The sequence below is a fragment of the Spermophilus citellus genome (genome assembly GCF_964194105.1).
Source record: "Spermophilus citellus genome assembly, chromosome: 4".
Classification (NCBI taxonomy): Eukaryota; Metazoa; Chordata; class Mammalia; order Rodentia; family Sciuridae; genus Spermophilus; species Spermophilus citellus.
The window spans coordinates 218,184,634-218,202,857 of record NC_138185.1 but is presented as its reverse complement, the minus strand read 5'-3'; the positions used below and the strand labels follow the sequence as shown (position 1 = coordinate 218,202,857).

At 54.6% G+C, this 18,224-nt stretch overlaps 1 protein-coding gene across 2 annotated transcripts in view; it reads left to right on the top strand.

Annotated features, from left to right (window-relative positions):
- The first annotated feature begins 1,669 nt into the window (after window positions 1–1,669).
- Window positions 1,670–18,224, top strand: part of SYNE3 (spectrin repeat containing nuclear envelope family member 3) — an 84,565-nt gene continuing 68,010 nt past the window's right edge. Inside the window, exon 1 of one of the 2 annotated variants that reach the window (XM_081290914.1) lies at window positions 1,670–2,411. The gene's annotated coding sequence lies outside the window, so the exon portion shown is untranslated. Of the gene's footprint in view, window positions 2,412–12,272; window positions 12,361–18,224 lie in introns of those variants that run through there. The other variant, XM_081290915.1, reaches the window with a different exon arrangement.

Genomic DNA, 18,224 nt, shown 5'->3' with positions numbered 1-18,224 from the left:
ATTCAATCTCCAGGAGTGGGGGAGGGGGGAGAAAGCAAGCCCAGTTTTCAATGCTTATATCAGGCTTATGAAAAGCAACAGGAGAGGGTCCTGAAAAACATCCAGCCCTGCAAAGATTACATCAACTCCAACAACAATCACACCACTGACATCTGCAGAGTATTTTGTAGTTTGTAAAATATTTTATCACATATATATTTTTTCACCTCTGAAATAGTACTGCTATCCCCTCTAACAGATAATAAACCCAGTGATCCAAGAGGTTACATGGCTCGCCAAGATTCACTCAATTAAGCAACAGCAAAAGCTGGGCCTGAAATCTGAGTCTCCCCACTGCTCTGAACCGGGTGCTCCGTGTCACCTTAGCTGTGAAAGGGGCTGTTGGCACTGTGTACCCTGCCACTCTGTCTGGGACATAGCACTTTTGCACGTTGACTTCCCTGGGAATAGTAATCTATGTCTCATTCCTCTCTGAATCCCCAGATATTGGCACAGAGTCAACCCCAGGAGGCACCTGAAGAAAGACTAAATGGCTGTATGCAGAGACTGTAGTGATCAGACCTGCCCAGAACCATGATGCCACAGCGCCCACGAGGCAGGTGCTCACATACCAGACACAAAACCATACCAGATAGGTTCTTGTTTTAGATCCTTTTTTACAGAAGAGGAAACCAAGGATGAGTAATCAGCCAACATTGCAAATTGGGGCAATTTGGTACAGACTCTGATCTCTTAACTCCCTCCTGCACCAAACCATCTGGCACTGCAGGACAATGACTTCCCTAGTGGATTCTCCACCCTCCAGAGGAATTGGCAGGGCCAGCTCTGTCCTTGTGCAAGTCACCTGACCTCTACGTGCCTTGGTTTCCCTCTAAGATAAAACCAATTAAACTTTGCCTAACTACCTGGAGGATCTTTGCAGGGGTTTAACAAGGAGATGCATTCAAAGCCCTCTCTATTTTTATTAGTACATTATAATGATAGGTAATAGTAGAATCTGTTGTTACATATCTGAACATACACACTACATTAAAAGCTTTCCAACTAGCAAAGAGCATTATCCAAATGCAAGGATTGCAAGACTCGCTCATTACTGCCCACGCCTTCAGTAGGTTGTGGTAACCGCAGGGCCTGGGCCATCACCTCTGATGGAGTCAGATTAATAATGGAACCAGTCGGACACAGAACAGGAGAGGCCCTTTGTTCGCATCTTCACCTGATGCTTAAAATAATTATGGCTTAATAAGTGGGATCTGGCTCCAGGTACACCTGACGCCTTGCGTTCCAGTTCAGGCTGGGTCCACCGAGGTGTTAAAACCGGGTTTTGGCTAATTCCTCTTACCTCTCCCTTAATCCAGAAAAGACACATGCTTCATTACTATCCGGGCCTGACAATTTAATCTCGTAGAATGCTAACTTTTACATTGATTTATTCTGCCAGCGCTGCTTAAAACAAAACAAACACCTCCTGGAAGCATTGGACTTGGGCCAGTCAACTCCTCCGGCCTCCTCCTCATCTCTGGAGTGGGCCAGCCACCGACTGACGCTCTCATCCCGTCCAGAGGAGGCGGGACCCATCTTGCAAATCTGATTTCTTGGCAGAAGATGAGGGCTGGAATCCCCGGTCTGTTCAAAATGCGGTTGGCTGGGCGGGAGCGTCGGGGACAGCCGCGGAGGCGGGGCGGTGCAGGGGCCAAGCCCGGGGCCAAACTCCTGTCGAGCGGATCGGATGCCCAGTTGAGGGACCCAGTCGCTAGAGCCGGGAAAAGGCTGGAGGCCGCGTCTGCCCGCCGAGCTGGGGCGGGGCGGAGGAGGGGACGAGGGAGAAGGGAGCTCATTCTGGACCTCGGATCTGGGGGTGGTTCGCACTGTGGGTGGGATTCACATTCCTGTGGCTGGCGGACTGCGGGGTGGGACGAGGGGCGTTGCCCCCTCCCGCGTCAGACTGGAGGACGGTGTCACTTCCTCCTTGAATTTCGCGCCTCTGGGCAGGATGCCCCTGACCGTCCCCCCGGGCTGGGCTCAGTGACAGCCAAACCTGCCGCCCCCCGAATTCCTCCCCAGGCCCCACTTTCCCCGGGAAGGCGGCCCCGCCCCACACCCTAGAACGAGCCCCGGCCGGGGCCCGGGGGGACCCGGGACCTGGGCGCCACTCTAGGTCCTTGTGGACAGTGTTCCCCGCCCTGGGTCTGCGACCGGGAGCGGCGGGCTGGCCGGCTGGGCTGGGCGCAGAGTGCGCGCCGCGCTGGGAGTGTCCCCTGGGCTCGCGGGTGGCGGGTCCCGGCGGGCGGGGCGGTCGCGGTGTCCGGGCCCCGCCCCGCCCCGCCCCGCCCCGGAGCCGCCCGGGACGCAGGCTGCAGGGAGGAGGTGGCCCAGCTGCCCGCCGCGCCACTCCTGCTCGCTCCAGCCCGGTAAGTGGCGCGGGGCCGGGAGGCCGGGCGGGGAGGGTCGGGCTCAGCCCCCAGCCCGTCCCCGGCGCGGCTCCAGGGATCGCGTCGCCGAAGTCCGGGACCCGGGGAGGCGCGCCGGCGCGGGGGCGGAGGCCCGCGGTGACAGCTGCGGGCGGGCGGGGTTTCTAGTTTAAACCGTGCGGTCCCCGGCCGGCGCCGAAATCCCCTCTCCCCCTCTCCACTCCTGGGTTCGGCCCCAAGAAGCCCTGACGCCCCGGGCCGCGCGTCCCCAGGGCCCGGCGCCTCCTCGTGTCTCTGCTCTGCCACTCCTAGGGCCAGCGGACCTGTCACCGCGGCTCAGGCGGCGCGTCCCTGGCATTGGCAGTAAACACGAGCTGGGATACCCGCTTCTGGCGACCTCGAGCTCGCGGGGTAGAGCTGAAAGCCAAGGGGGCGGTGCGGAGGGGAAGTCCCACCCGCGGGCTGGTTTTCCTTCACACACCTCTTTGCTGTGAAGCCTTAGGCAAGTGGCTCAGCCTTGCTGAGCCTCCTTCCCATCTCTCTAAAGGAAGGGTAGCAAGGCCAAAGGCTTGCAGGACTTGAGTGAGCTTCAGGTGGCTGTTGATTTCCCTTGGGGCCCTCAGATCTGGACCCTTGACGAATTGATATGGCCTAGTCGTCAACCCAGAGTAGCGTTCTTGGTCGCCCACCTGACCTCTGCTTTAAAACTGGAAGCCAGGGGCATCCAGTTTGGGGTGGGTGATAATGACTATTGTCATTTTATCGCCATAGTCCTGAAGCTGTGACCTAAGGCAGGCCTGGGACCCTTTCCCAGATCCTTGGTGTCTTCTTTCAACTCTGTAAAGTTAAGGTCCTTTTAGAAATGGGGAGTCTCCTTTAGCTGAGGGCTGCTATATGTTGAGGGGGCATGTCCCATCCCATCTGAGTGAGGTGGTGGGGAAAGTGACTTGAGCTTGGCTGACAGCCTCCTTCATCCACCAAGAGGAAACAGGCCCAGAGAAGGAGAGTGATTTACTGGAAGCCACACAGCCTGGGATAGGACCTGGCCATCTTGAAAGGCTGCGCCTTGCCTCCTGCACAGCTGGGGCAGCCAAGGGCTCACAGGGGTGAGGAGTGAGTGGGGAGTCAGGAGGAGTGCATCTGTGCCATCAGGCTGTTTTGCTCCGTTTCCTGTTAACTGTGCCCTAGCGGGACACTCCAGCACATGTGGGCTTGTGCATTCCTCAGGCAGGACACTGGGCCTGCCGACAGTCACAGCTGTGCCAAGCCTGCTGGCCTCAGCCCTTGTTTTCTACCAGAGAGGCCCCTCTGGGGGTGGCGGATCAGGCAGGGGGCTGGGAGCCTTATTTCTGGAACTCATGCCTTGCTGGGCATCCTGAGGATTGGCTGGTGGCACTGAAGGGGGCCATGAGAATCCAGGCTCGGGGTCTGCCTCTGGGGCCAGCTGGCACCTGGCGCTGCAGGGACCCCCAGGGTGTGTTTGCATTTCCTCTGTCTCCATGAGAACTAGCCTCCAGCCTGACCCGCTCTCCCTGTCTCAGGCAGCTGTGGACCTGGCCATGCCTGGGGCCACCTTTGCCTTATGATGCAGAAACCTGGGGCTGGGGCAGCGGGGGAAACCTGGGGCTGGGCTAGTGGGGGATCCTGGCTGCTCTGCGAGGCCCAGCATGACATCTGAAGGACCCCAGGAGCCTGGGAGCCCAGAGGGCAGTCAGGGCTCTGTTTCCAGCTGCTGGGAATGAGACAGCCCAGTCAGATTATCAGGGCCAGTCCTGCCTTGACCATTTCCCAGCTAGGTGACCTTGGAACACTGTTTCAACTTTCAGAGCTCAGGGTCCTCCCCCACATACAGCACAGCCTAGAACCTACGTCGGGGTGCCAGGCAGACCCAGCACAGGCAATGGCTGTCCCAGGGAGGGTGTTGGGCTCTGGTCAGGATATCTGGGCTCCCCTCTGCTCTGATGGATTTCTCCTTGTCTGTTAAATGGGGGTGGTCCTGGGTCCCCTCCCTCAGGGTCCTCCAACACTGAAAGCTGGTCTCCAGAGAAAGAGACTGGAGAGGGGACTCCAGAGGGATTTGGATGTGTCTGTGGGTCTCAGGAAGTATTTCTCATCCCCCATGTCCTGTGATCCTGGAAGTAGACCAGGCTGCCACCCCTGGCCCATTGTTAGAGAATATTCAGTGGCACCATGCGGCGGGGCCAGGATTTGAACTCAGGGCCTTTGACTTGATACTCTTCATCCTATCACGAGCCTCTCTTAGATAATGTGAAGACACTGTTGAATGTGAATCACTGGGACAGTAGGTACTAATCAGGCAGGACCCCAAGTAATTGCTGTAAAAAAGGGGAAATGAATTCTGAACATTTCCCCCACCTGAAACATCTGTAAGCTTTTGGGGAAGCAAGACAGGATGTCAGGAAGAAAAGACAGATGTCAGGAAAGTAGCCCAAGTACGGTGGCCCACACCTCTGATGGCACACTCAGGGGGCTGAGGCAGGAGGATGGCAAGTTTGAGGGCAGCCTGGACAACGTAGAGAGACCCCGTCAAAAGAAATAAATAAATAAAAATAAAGAGGACTGGGGACACAACTCATTAGTAGGAACAATCACCAGAACACAACTACAGCAAAAGTCTGGGGGGTGTCTCCCAGCTTCCCACTTTCCCACCCCAAGGAACCTCAGCCTCTGGACTCAGTGACGACGCCTGCAACTGAGCAGCCAGGTAGCAGATGGAGACAAGTCCTTGCTGTTGTCCTCTCTAAAGTAGTGACAACACACTCTGAGGATTGCTAAGAGGATGATGAGACAACAGGCAGCAGAGTGCCCTGCATGGTGGGGCAGACCCAGAAGAGAAGCTATGGCTTCTAGTACAACCAACCCTCCCACGGTAATGGTAACAGCCTGGATCACACCATGCCTGATTTCCTGGCTGTGACTTCGGCATAGAGAACCCTTTAAGGCTTTGAAAGTCCCAGCAGAGATTGAAAACCTGGAATGGCCATACCCATGGCACTGAGTTGCCTGGGTGACTCTATCAAGCACGCTCTGCAAGAGCAGCTCTCTCAAGAAGACTTGTAAGTAAAGAAGTCTGAGCTCTGCTTGTAGATTCCTTTGGTGATTTTTTTTTTCAGTACCAGGTTGAACTCAGGGGTGCTTACCCACTGAGCCACATCCCCAGCCCTTTTTTGTATTTTATTCTGAGACAGGGTCTCACTGAGTCGCTTAGGGCTCACTAAGTTACTGAGGCGGGCTCTGAACTCTCGATCCTCCTGCCTCAGCCTCCTCCCGAGCTGCTGGAATCACAGGTGTGAGCCACCACACCCGGCTCTTTGGTGGAATTTCTGTTCATGTGCGTTCCACAAGCATGTAGTCACACCACACACATGCCCTCTGTACCTCTCCTGTGACTCATCACAATGAGAAGTAAGGGATGACAAAAAGCAAAAGCGAGATTACCTTAAATAAAAGTCAAATATCACCAGGGGGTGAGGGGAGGAATGAGAGGATTGGGAAGGTGGTGGCTGTGACCAGGGAAGTCACTTTTGTTTCATTTGTTAAGTGCATATATCATTCCTACAGAGATTCTGTTTTACAAATGTAAGCAGTTTATAAATGCAAAAGGTGAGGGAATGTTAATGTAAAATCAGCGTGTCTGTCCTGGAGAAGGATAGGGACACCTGTGGCGAGCTCGGTGAGATCTGTTCTTCGTCCAGTGCAGGATTCATCCGGGTTATTGTTAAGTAGTTCTGGGCTTCATCAATCACAATCAGGAGATGCACATACATATTCCATTATGCATCTCAAATGTCACATAAAACATGTAAAATTGAAAGATAATATGGGACATTTTCAAAAATTCTCATAGAAAATCAAGCTCGTTCATTATACTCAAATGTTAATCTGGCTGGATTTTGAAAATACACACCTATGTGTTGGATGACACATGTTCCCTTCATCGGGAGCATCATCTCCCCATTCAGAAGCCATTCAAGAGGATGACACCCACAGCCCATGACCTCCGATCATCAACAGGATGTTTTTTTGTTGTTGTTAAGAATGTTTATTTTATTTTATTTATTTTATTTTTATTTTTTTTTATTGTTGGTCGTTCAAAACATTACATAGTTCTTAATATATCATATTTCACAGTTTGATTCAAGTGGGTTATGAACTCCCATTTTTACCCCGTATACAGATTGCTGTATCACATCAGTTACACTTCCATTGATTTACATATTGCCATTCTAGTGTCTGATGTATTCTGCTGTCTATCCTATTAACAGGATGTTTTTTAAAGTCCTGGCCTAATGATTTTTTCTTCTGAATCATAAAACACTGTAATGTTTGAGCTGGGAGGAGCCCCAGGTCACATGGACCAGGCTGCTGGTTTAACAACCAAGAGTAGTGTTCCGGGCAAGGTCAACAGGGGCATATCAGTAGGGAGGACAGTTCGCTCTGGTTGGCCACACCTGTGGATGACTCTCATGCAGACACCACCTACCACACCAGTGTGATTCCTGGATCACAAGGCTCCTCCCAAGGGCAGGCGGAGAGAGATGGGTGGCATACCTGAGGTTAAACTGATTGCATCTTTTTTTTTTTTTTTTTGATACTGGCATTGAACCCAGGGATATTTTACCCCGAGCCGCATCCCCAGCTTTTTAATTTAATTTAATTTTTTTTATTTTGAGACCCAGTCTCATAAGTTGTTGAGGACCTCCCTAAGTTGCTGAGGCTGGCTTCAAACTTGCTACCCTTCTGTCTGAGACTTCGAAGCTGCTGGGATTATAGGTGTGCACCACCAGGCTTGGTTAATTTCATCATTTTAATTTTAAAAAATCAGAGAAGAGCTACAGGGTGCGTGCAATGTTTTTCCTTTTGAGACAGGGTCTCACTAAGTTGCTTAGGACCTCCCTAAGTTGCAGAGGCTGGCTTTGAAATTGCCATCCTCTTGCCTAAGTCTCCTGAGTCACTGGGATTACAGGTGCGTTCCACCTGTAATCAAAGGTAAGGGTGAGGTAGCTTTTGGAGACTTGGAAACAAATCTTGAATTTATGAGCCCAGAGTGATGGTGTGTGGGTGTTCAAAGACAGGTTGAGTATCCCATATCCAAAATGCTTGGGACCAGAAGTGTTTTGGATTTGGGTTTTTTTTTTTTTTTTTTCAGATTGGGGAGTAGGATGCATGCAGTAGTGAGGTAGTTGAGGACGGTACCTGAGCCTAAACAGGAAAGTCACTGTGTTTCCTAGACACCTAGTACACGGAGGCTGCAGGTAATTCTATGCAACGCTTTCTGTGTGTCCGTCCTGGCTGCAACCATCACAGAGGGTCAGGTGTGGAATTTTTCATTTGTAGCATAGCATCAGTGCTCATAAAATTTTGGATTTTGGAAGATTACAGATTTCAGATTAGGCATGCTCAGCCTGCATCTAAAGGTGGACGCTGCAGTGGAGAGCGACAATGGCCCTCAGAGAGACCTTGTCTGAGCCTACACCTCTACAGTCTCCGCAGCAGACCTGACCCACTGGGTGTCTTGCCAGTGCCTCAGGGTGCAGACGAGACCCTGTGACTCCCAGGCCAGTGTTCTTCCTTCCCCTGGTCCCTTTTGTAAGTGTTGGTGTGACATCCTGACTGGTGCTGAAAGTGGAGGCTGGTTTTGGCTCAGGCCACTTGGTCATCACCAAGCTGAGGGTGGCCGGACTCTAATGAAGCTGAGAGTTTTAGTTGAGATGTGGGAAGGGCTGAGCCCCTCCCAAGTGACACTTGCTGCAGTAACGCAGCAGCCTGACTCACTGGGGTGGACTCTTTCCTGATGGGAGGAGAGGCGCCTGACCTTCTCCTGGGCCGGTCTCAAGTTCCTGCTCTAGAAATTGGAAGGCTGAAGTTAGGTCTCCAAGGCTCCTTCAAATCCAGCTGTTTTCTCACTTGATAGCCCAGAAATAGGTGCTGGTTACCTGAGTCTGGCCCCTGCCATCTGTCCACCCATCCCAGGAGGGGCCAGATTATGTGGGCGATTCTGAACATCTTCCTTGCTCTGAAGATGCGGTCTCAAGTCCCTGGCTACCTCTGGGTCCCCTGAAGCCCCAACCTCATCCCAACCTTTCTCACCTCAGCCTGTGCACAAGCGCGTCTCCACCAATGTCCTTCCCTCGCTCCTCCCCACCAACACTGGGCTGGACGGCGCCTCCCCCTAGAAGCTTCCACAGGATTGGCAGTTTTCTTTTTTTGGTTCCTGTTTTGCACTGTGCCGTGGCCATTAACCAACGGTTTTCAAATCTGATTCCCCGCTAGCCTGTGTCCGCCCATTTGTCCTCACAGCCCAATCGGAAGCGGTTAGGACGACTATTAATATTAAATCATCAGACTTTCCCCTTTAACTGGGACCTGAAAAACTCTGGGGAGCAGATGCTCTCAGCTCCATAGGAGGAGGCCGACCCCAGACAGGCTCAGGACACAGAGGAAGAAAGCGAGCCCTGGAGTCAAGACCCGTCATCTCCCTGTGTGGTCCCTGTCAGGGACCAGTCCTCCTGGGGAGTTTGCTGGCTTCCTGGGCTCTGGGGGCTGGCCCTGTCCCCTGAACCTGTCCTGCCCTCACTCATCTTCCCGGAGCTCTGCCCCCACAGCCGTCCTCTCTGCCTGAGGAGGGCCTCCCTTGGGCCCTGTGGCTGCTCCCCTCTCCCTTGAGATCTGAGCGCACTGTCCTGCTGGAGAGGGACCTTCCTGCCCACACAGTGGCACGTGTCCCACCCTTGTGGCTGCTGTCGCGTCTCCCTGGGTTTTTGGTGTTTCATTTGTTGGTTGTTGTTTTGTGTCCCTAGCACTTGCCACTATTGGAAATTATGCAAGTTACTGATTTGCAGTTGAGCTTGTCATTTATCTCCTCTACTACAACATCATGCCTTAGGGCAGGGACTTGGTCTGTCCCAACCCTAGCCAGTGCAGCTACTCAACCATTCAGTGTCCCTCCAGGGATTGGTTCTAGGAACACAACCCCCCCCCCACACACACACACACACACCCTCATGGATACGCAATCCATGCTTCTCAAATCCCTAATGTCAAATATGATGTCATGTGACCTACACACATCTGCCTGTATACTTTAAATCACTGTCCGATTATTTATAATACCCAATACAATAAAGTGCTATGTGCTATGTAAATAGTGTTAGAACATATTGTTTAAAGAATAGTGATTTTTTTAGAAGTCTGTACGTATTCAGGACAGATGCAGTATTTCCCCTCTGAATGTTTTCTGTGTGCATCTGATTGAACCCGTAGAGGCAGAACCTGGGTGTGTGTGGGGGGGGGGGGAAGGGCGCCCACTGTGTTTACGGATTGAATGAGGGAGGGGATGGGCTGGTGCATCCAAGATTCCTCCCCTGTCCCACAACAGCTCCAGGGGTGATTCTCTGGCATTGATCTGGAGCTTCAGTGCCCTCAGGGAGCCGTGCAGCTGGGCATTGAATTGGGCAGGTGGCCACCAGACCCCTTGGGTGCCCGTGCCAGGGCTGAGCTGGCGAGCAGACCTAGGACTCAGCCTCCCCCGTGGCTCTACATTGCCAGGCCCTGCCTCCAAGGAAACCCTCTCTGTATGGCCCTGTCGCTGGGGCCTGGGAACGTAGAGCCAGGGCCCCCTGGGCACCCCGCCCTGTCTCCTCTGCCACACCCTCTTCTCCCAGGGGACTCCATCTAACTGCACAGCAATGGTGACCACAGGCTGGCGGTTGTAGGTGGCATGTGGACCAGCGGGGCTTGCCAGGGTAAACCACCCCTCCTCCAGCCCTGGGCGGCCAGTGGGCCTGGCTCACAGAATTCGCCTATTTATCTGTTTGTGAGTTTTGAATTCAGTTTTGCTCAGAAGTAATTTTAGAAAATGGCTTTTTTGAAAGATCCGTCTTGTGGTTTCTCCCGTCCCTGCTTTCCTGTTGGTTAAACGACGGGAGATGGGGGTCCAGGCCAGGCACTCGGGCACGGCTCTGCTCCTCTGAGGAGGTGAGGGGATGGCCCATGAGTTCCGGTGTTTGTCCCCTACAGGAAGCAGAGGGTTAGTCATGCTGCCCATCCATCGCTGGAGCCAGATTCGGTTTGGGAGCCAGAAAGGCACGTGTTTGGGCTGGGATCTGGCCCTTCCGCCCTCTAACCCACATGTCCTGGCCAGTGGCATTCCTTCAGTGGGTTGATGCTGGCCAAGAGGGACGCAGGTGAGGAAGATGCTAGGAACAGGTCCCTGCCCTGTGGGAGGAGTCTGGGGTGAGGTGGTGCTTTAAACAGTCCCCTCAGAGTTGCCAATGTCCTGGACAGAGGGACACTCAGAGGGTTGGCAGGGCATCAGGAAAGATCCTTTAACATTTTTCATTTTTGAGATGTGCTCAGACTATATTACCCATAGACTCAAGTGATCCTCCTGCCTCGCTCTCTCGAATAGCTGTGTCTATAGGTGCATGCCACTGTCCCCAGCCTGGAAAGACCTTTAACTCTGCTCAAGGACACAGTTCTGCAGGCCCCAACTCCCCTCTCTGTGGAGTGGGGGAGGGTTGGGGCTCCACCTGTCACCTGTGGGGTCTGTTGGGCATGATGTGGACTGTACCACCCTGGAGGCTCCACTCGGCCTAGCTGTCAGGGGACCCAGCAGAGCAAGGCGTCGCTTGCCCCACCCCCTTCCCAGGCGAAGGCCAGCTAGACTTTGTACTTTGTCTATTTCCTTCTGCTTCCGGGCCTCAGGTGCAATCAGACAGACCTGGGCAGGGAACCTGGTTCCACAGTGTGATCCTGGCTGTCACTTATCCTCCCTGGACCTGGCTAACTACCTGTCAGCAGGCTGGCCACACCAAATGAGATAACAGGTCTGAAATCCCCAGTGGTGCCTCTTAGGACACTCCCCTGGGTGCTCCTGAGCTCAGGAGGTGACTGTGGGTAATCTGGGTCACTTGGAGGGTGCCCAGCACTTCTTCCTGCTCCTGCCCCAGCGCCTGCAGCCAGTTGGATCTGGAGCAGCTGTTGCTGAATCAGCCCTGGATTCGGGTGCTCTTGGCCTCCAGGCTGGTGCCCTGGCAGGTCAGGGGGGCATGATGGGCAGGAGTTGACCCAGCCAAGCGCTTACCCATGTGGACAGACAGCACCCCCTGAGGGGTACACGTGTGGACCACATACCACTCTCTCTCATTGCTTCCCAGGGCACCAGCCACTCCCAAAAGGCCAAAGCAACTTTTTCTTTTATAAAATTAACTTTGGTGGCCATGGTGGTCGGGGGACAATGTCAGCATACTCAGAACTGCTGTCGAATTCCCAGCCCTGAGCTTCAGGGTCCTCCTCCATACTGTGCAAGGCTTAGGTCTGGCCAGGATTCTGACAGTGTGGGACCGGGGCCAATAATGACCGACATGGTGAATTTAGTGGCATAAACTCAGGGCACAGAATGACAAAATAACTGTCACCCTCTATCTCCCTGCTCCTTTACCTTTTCCTTTTGATCCCTCTGATTGTAGGATGTTCTCATAATCACCTGGGCTCGCCCGGGGACCAATTGAGTTAGAAATCTTGGGCAATGCGGCCACTTACCTCTATCTGTTAAAAGCTCCCCAGGTGATTCAGGTGCACAGGGATAGTTGAGAACCACAGGATCTGGCCTAGGAGAATGTCTCAGTGAGGTGCCAACCTGTTTTTAACAATCGGAACGTTTGCCCATCTCTGGCTCTGTACAAAAGAGCAGGCCTTGGGTACAAACCTGCAATGGTATCCAGAAACAGTCAAATAAGCATTGCTTATATTCATATGTATTTCTTTTTTTAAAAAAGAGAGAGAGAGAGAGAGAGAGTTTTTAATGTTTATTTTTTAGTTCTCGGCGGACACAACATCTTTGTTGGTATGTGGTGCTGAGGATCGAACCCGGGCCGCACGCATGCCAGGCGAGCGCGCTACCGCTTGAGCCACATCCCCAGCCCCTCATATGTATTTCTTATGATGTTCTATATACAGCAATTGATCCTGGCCCTGTTTTTTTTTTTAATATTCTTTAAAAATAAATTTAGATGGGTCTAATTTTAAAAACTAATCAGAAAAAAATCGTGTGGATGTGGCCAAAATCACGACCATGATCGACAAGTGACCCAAACTTGATGGAGCTAGATGACATCTAAAGGCTTTCAGGTACAACACCCTGACCGATCAGAGGGACACTGCCCTTGGGCTTCCTGCCTCTTAGGATCACCAAATGCCCCAGGACTGTCAGCCCTGGCGGAGAGCCCTGGGGAGCAGGGGGTGTGGCAGGGGCACAACAAAGGTCCCCCTCTGGGCTGCATCTGCCCCCTGCTCAGCCTTGCGTGGACCACGGGCAGCCCGAAGGCTCCTGTCCATCTCTCAGGTTCCTTCCTGGAGACCACTTGCCGTGTAAGCCTGTGGACGTCAGTGTCCATGGGCATCCAGCTCCCTCATCAGAACAGGGGTGAAGGGTCATGAAGGGCAGTGAGAAGCCCCAAGTCTTAGGGAAGGCCCAGCCCTGCTGGCCCCCAGCCTGGACTTCTCAGATGGGGAAGCGCCTAACCTCTCCACAAGGGAACCACACAGCTCAGTGGGGACAGCCCTTGCCTGGCCCCCTTCTCACTTTTCCTGCCACGTCTGGTGGTATCCACCACTGGAGGGTCACTGGAGGGTCAGGGTCACTGGCCTCTCTGTTGTGAATGACTGTGGGCTCCTGCTGCCTCTCGACCCATGTGGGGATTTACACTGCAGCCAGGAGGGAGGAAGCTGATCCTTGGGTCCAGGATGGAGGGCACAGGAGGGTGCACCCAGCAGAACAGCCCTGACAGTGTGGGGACCTTGATGATAAATGCCCCCAGCAGCTGTAAGAAGGGGACATTCCCTGGTGAGGACGCGACTCTCAGCGCTGGGAAACGTGGCCTCTCCATCTGCTCTGAAGCAATCAGGCATTGCGCCAGGGTTTGCTGAGGAAAGCAGTGTAGAATCTTCTAGGATCCAGGCCTCGAGGAGGGTCGTGCTGGTGGCGGGGCTGAGGGAGAGGAGGCTACCCAAGCTGATAAGGAGCTCGGGCCTCTGGAGTTTCTCGGGCTGCTTCTGGGAAGGTTTCCAGAGAGGAAAGATTTTTGCGTTTCTCCTGCAAGGATGCAGCCACGTGGTGTGTGAATGGGAGGGCCCCCACCGCATTCCAGTAAAACTTCCTTTATGGGCACCAGGAGCTGAATTTCATACGACTCTTAGGTGTCTCCTTCTGATTTTGTTCAGCATTTTAAAAAAATGTAAAAATGAATCTTGGCTCAAGACAGTGGGCAGCGGTCTGCAGCTCCCAGTTCCAAGCTCCCTCTCTGCAGTGGAGAGGGGCCTCGCAGGTCTGAACTGATCACTGTATTATTAAAAATGTAGTGCGGTAGCAGATCTCCACTTTGTGTCTGCTGATGAAAGCCGAACCTACTCTTAATTCACCAAATGTTCATGGTTAAGAGCAGGGGAGTCTTGTCATGTACCGGCTGCAGAACCCTGGGCAGATGGCTTAGCCTCTCTGAGCGTCAGTTCTTTAAAGAGGCCATCATAGTAAGACCTGCGGTGGCAGTGACATGCTCCCTGTAGGACTCAGCGCAGCCCAGACACATGGCCTGCTCCCAGGGAAGGCTCGCTCTTGCTCCCTCACCTCTGCACAGAGTTCAAGAGCAGTGTGCAAAAGTGGACGCCCAAAACTGTGTGCAGTAGAGGAGACACTTTAAAAAGAAGGCCCAGGAGGGCTGAGGAGCCTAAGGTCACAGCTGGTGATATGTGGCAGCACCAGGTACCTGGTTTGCAAGACCCAGCTCTTTCCACACCACGCCCTTGCAGGGACCTGCCGGAGGAGACATCTGCTTTCCCTGGAAGCTTGCTGACGGGATGGCTTTAATCTCTAGCAACTCTTCTCCTGGCAGTCCTTGAGGGCCGCTGCACACTCTTGGGAAGAGCAGCGTGGTTTAGGGGCCTCACAGACCTCCAGCAGCTGGGGTTGGCGCCAGGTTGGGGGTTTCTGTGGACCTCTTTGAGGGAAGCATCTGCCCTAAGTTGAGCTCTAGTTTAGAGCCCAGTCTGGAAACATGGGTCTGGAGGGGTGGGGACTTTAAGTTTTTGTGAATCTCTGCAAGGCCAGTAGGGAAGGTTCCAGAAGGTTCTGGAAGGCAGGATTCTGGGCTAGTGCTTTGAAGGAGGAATCCTCAGGGTCTTATGATACAAATACAGGAGGAAAGCTGCTGAGCAGGGTCAGACCTTGATTTTCCTTTCTGTGAAATGGAGGTGGAAATGTCCTCGTTAGTTGCTTTTTTGGCACCTATAGTGGGCCTCAGTCTGAATGCACAAAGGAAGGCTGGGAAGAAGCTGTCCTTGGATTGTGGAAGCTTCTGGAGATAAGGCTCAGAGGACAGAGACAAAGCGTGGCTGGTCAGAGGCCGAGGCACCTGCCCCTGGGAGCTGCGGGGCAGATGGGCTGAGCGTTTCCTCCGCTCGGCCTCCTCTGAAGACTGCTGCTTAGAGCAGGGGGCACTCGGTCCTGTTCAACCTGGGCAGGTCTCCGTGGTTCCCCAGGAAGAGGCGGCCTGACGCTGGGAGCTCGGAGCAGGGCTGGAACCATGAGTGGCTGAGAGCCTGGGGTGGGAGGAGCATCGGGCATCTTGGGAGGGGACGTGAAGGTGTCCCTGGGTTGCCCAGGGTAGAGGGATTTCCTGGGGCTCAGGACTTTGGGGACTAAGACCTGAATAGTATTGAACAGGCCAGGACCAGTGGGTGACCCCAAGGTCAGTGATGGGGGGGTGAGGTCAGGGGGCATGGTGAGAGGGCCTGGGCTGAGCCTCAGTGTTCCCTCAGACTTGCCCGCTCCTTACTCCCAGGACCCCTCTGTCCCCAAGGCAGAAGCCACCCTTGTCCTGGGTCAACCCCTGCCTGCCCTGGCCACAGAGTGTTCAGTAAGTACTGTGAGTGAGTGGGGCGGAGGATCGCTCCTTCCCTTCCTCTTCACTGGGGGCAAGTGACAATGGTGCCAATACATCTGCCCTCTGCAAGCCTGTCCCTCCTCTCCTGGGCCACCTCCTCCCCTTCCCGGCTTGAGGCCCCACCCGCCCCCTCTTGGCCATCCCTCCCCACGCCCAGCCCCTTCCTCGTCCCTCTGCACTGGCCTCCCTGGCCCCGGCCTGGGCTCCTCCAGCCTTGCTTGCCCGCGCACCTGACCCCTGCGGGAAGGGCCTCGGCTTTTCATATTTGCTCTGTGGGGCACCTGGAGGCCCTTCTGTAAAGGGGTCTTGAAGGAACAAAGGCAGTCGGACGCCTAGAGCAGAGATTCCCTGTCTCCTCCTGTCATCTGCCCCTCCCTGAAGGCTCCTGTGTGACAGACACGGTTCAAGGCAGTGGGACGGGAGTAATGGATAAGACGGCAACAATTGTGGCTCTGAGGGAACTTTTATTCTAGGAGGAACAAGAATCGTCCCTAACAAGCAAGTAAACAGGCCGTGTCAGAAGGTCCTGTGTGCCCTGAAGACACAGAGGAGGAGGCCAGCAGTCAGGCCCCTGCCAACCCCTGGCTCCTTGGAGGGGAGGTGACTCAGGCTCGGCACATGCGGTGCCCTTTTCTGGAGGCTGAAAGAATGCACCCTCCCCTGGGTGGTGGCAGCCCTACCGCTTAGTGTGGTCCACTTGGGGACGTTGGCATTTGCCTTGTGTGCAAAGCCTCTGGGCTGTAGGTCCCTTCAAGGAAACCATCAAAGCAGGCATTGTCTGTGAGGAGGGCGGTTTTAGGAAGCCAGATGGGCTTGGTGCCTGGTGTGGGAAGCCACATGCGTGTGTGTGTGATACCGTGTGCACGCCTGTGTGTGTCACGCACCAGGAGTGCTGACTGTCCCTCTACTGCAGCTGGGTGGGTGCCTCCGCAGTCACAGCTGCCTGGGAAGCACCCAAAGCCTGTGACAGGGGCTTCAGGGAGCACCCAGGAGACAGGCCTCAGGCTCCCTGGGGGCTGGTGCGCAGTGGGTTGGCAGGCAGAGGACTGGGGATAACTGGGCTTGGTCAGCTCCCAGGCGCTGGCCTCAGCAGTGGGCGCTGTCCTCAGGGCTGACGGGGAGCTCAGCCCCAGACGCAGGCCCCTCCAGGAGCGAGGGGCAGCCCCCCACAGAGCCAGCAGGGCCACCGCAGTCTGCACCCTGAAGCAAGCTGCTCGGGAGGGACCCGTCTGCCCCGCACCTGCTGCCTGGCGTGGTGCTGAGGCCTGGGGTTCAGAGGGCACCCCCAAGCCTCCAGGGGAGCCACCCCCTGTGGATCACCCCTTCAAACAGACAAATGAAAGTCAGCCCCCAGGCGGGCGCCCCCCGGCTTCACACAGACACATCGTAAACCTGGCGTCTGGAAGCCCTGGCAGGAGCAGGCATGTGCTAATTATAATCTGCCCAGCCTGTTAACGATCGTCCTTGAACTCCCCCAGGTGAAGGCTTCAAGGAGAAGGTCTCTGGGTGCTTAGGAGGGTCTCAGCTATCGGGTAGGCAATAGTGATCCACATACAGGCTCTCCTAGGTGATCACCGTGAGCCACATACAGGCTCTCCTAGGTGATCACAGTGATCCACATACAGGCTCTCCTAGGTGATCACCGTGATCCACATACAGGCTCTCCTAGGTGATCACAGTGATCCACATACAGGCTCTCCTAGGTGATCACAGTGATCCACATACAGGCTCTCCTAGGTGATCACAGTGATCCACATACAGGCTCTCCTAGGTGATCACCGTGATCCACATACAGGCTCTCCTAGGTGATCACCGTGAGCCACATACAGGCTCTCCTAGGTGATCACCGTGAGCCACATACAGGCTCTCCTAGGTGATCACCGTGAGCCACATACAGGCTCTCCTAGGTGATCACCGTGAGCCACATACAGGCTCTCCTAGGTGATCACCGTGAGCCACATACAGGCTCTCCTAGGTGATCACCGTGATCCACATACAGGCTCTCCTAGGTGATCACCGTGATCCACATACAGGCTCTCCTAGGTGATCACAGTGATCCACATACAGGCTCTCCTAGGTGGCTCAGGGGATATCACCTTGCAGCCCCAGCAAAACCGGGACAATTTCAAACCTCTTGGGCTCTGCTGAGGAGCTACTGGGGAGACTAAGGCAGCAGGGGTACTTGCTGTGTGACCTGGGCCAGGTTACACTGTGAACCTAAGTTCTATTTAACAGTGGGTGGGAGAACAGGAGGATGTGTGGCAGCACCTACACGGTGCCCAGGGCCTGCTAGGTATTTAGCAATGACAGTTCCCAGGTCTCTGCCCCCCACCCCAGAAGTCCTGGAAGGCTTCCCGGGGGCAGAGATCCAGAGATCCATAGCAGGCAGGAAAAGGCAGAGAGACGGCCCAAGAAACCAGGGGAGAAAGGAGAAACGGAGCCAGGTGACCCTGCTGCCAGCAGAGGGGCAGGAGTGGGGACACAGGAGGAGGGGGGAGTGGGGACACAGGAGGGGGGGAGTGGGGACACAGGTGGAGGCGGGGACTTGTCTGCTGAGCATCTTGGGCTTTCTGGGGCAGGGCTGTGAGCCCTGGAGGGCCCTTGACCCGAGTCCATAGACTCCTTTCTCCTGAGAGAACACGCTGTCCCTCTGCCTCCTGTCAAACGGGGAGCTTTCCTGAGAAAGGAATCCAAGGCCATTCTTGCTTCCCGGGGATGTGCCTCCCAGGCTGGGATGGCCCTTCTTACATAAGTCCAGGTGTCTCTGTGTCACTACATAAACTGCTCCTGAAGATTGCAGAGGAAATGAAGAGTGTGGGCTTTCTAGACCACTGTGCTGCTGCTGCTCCCT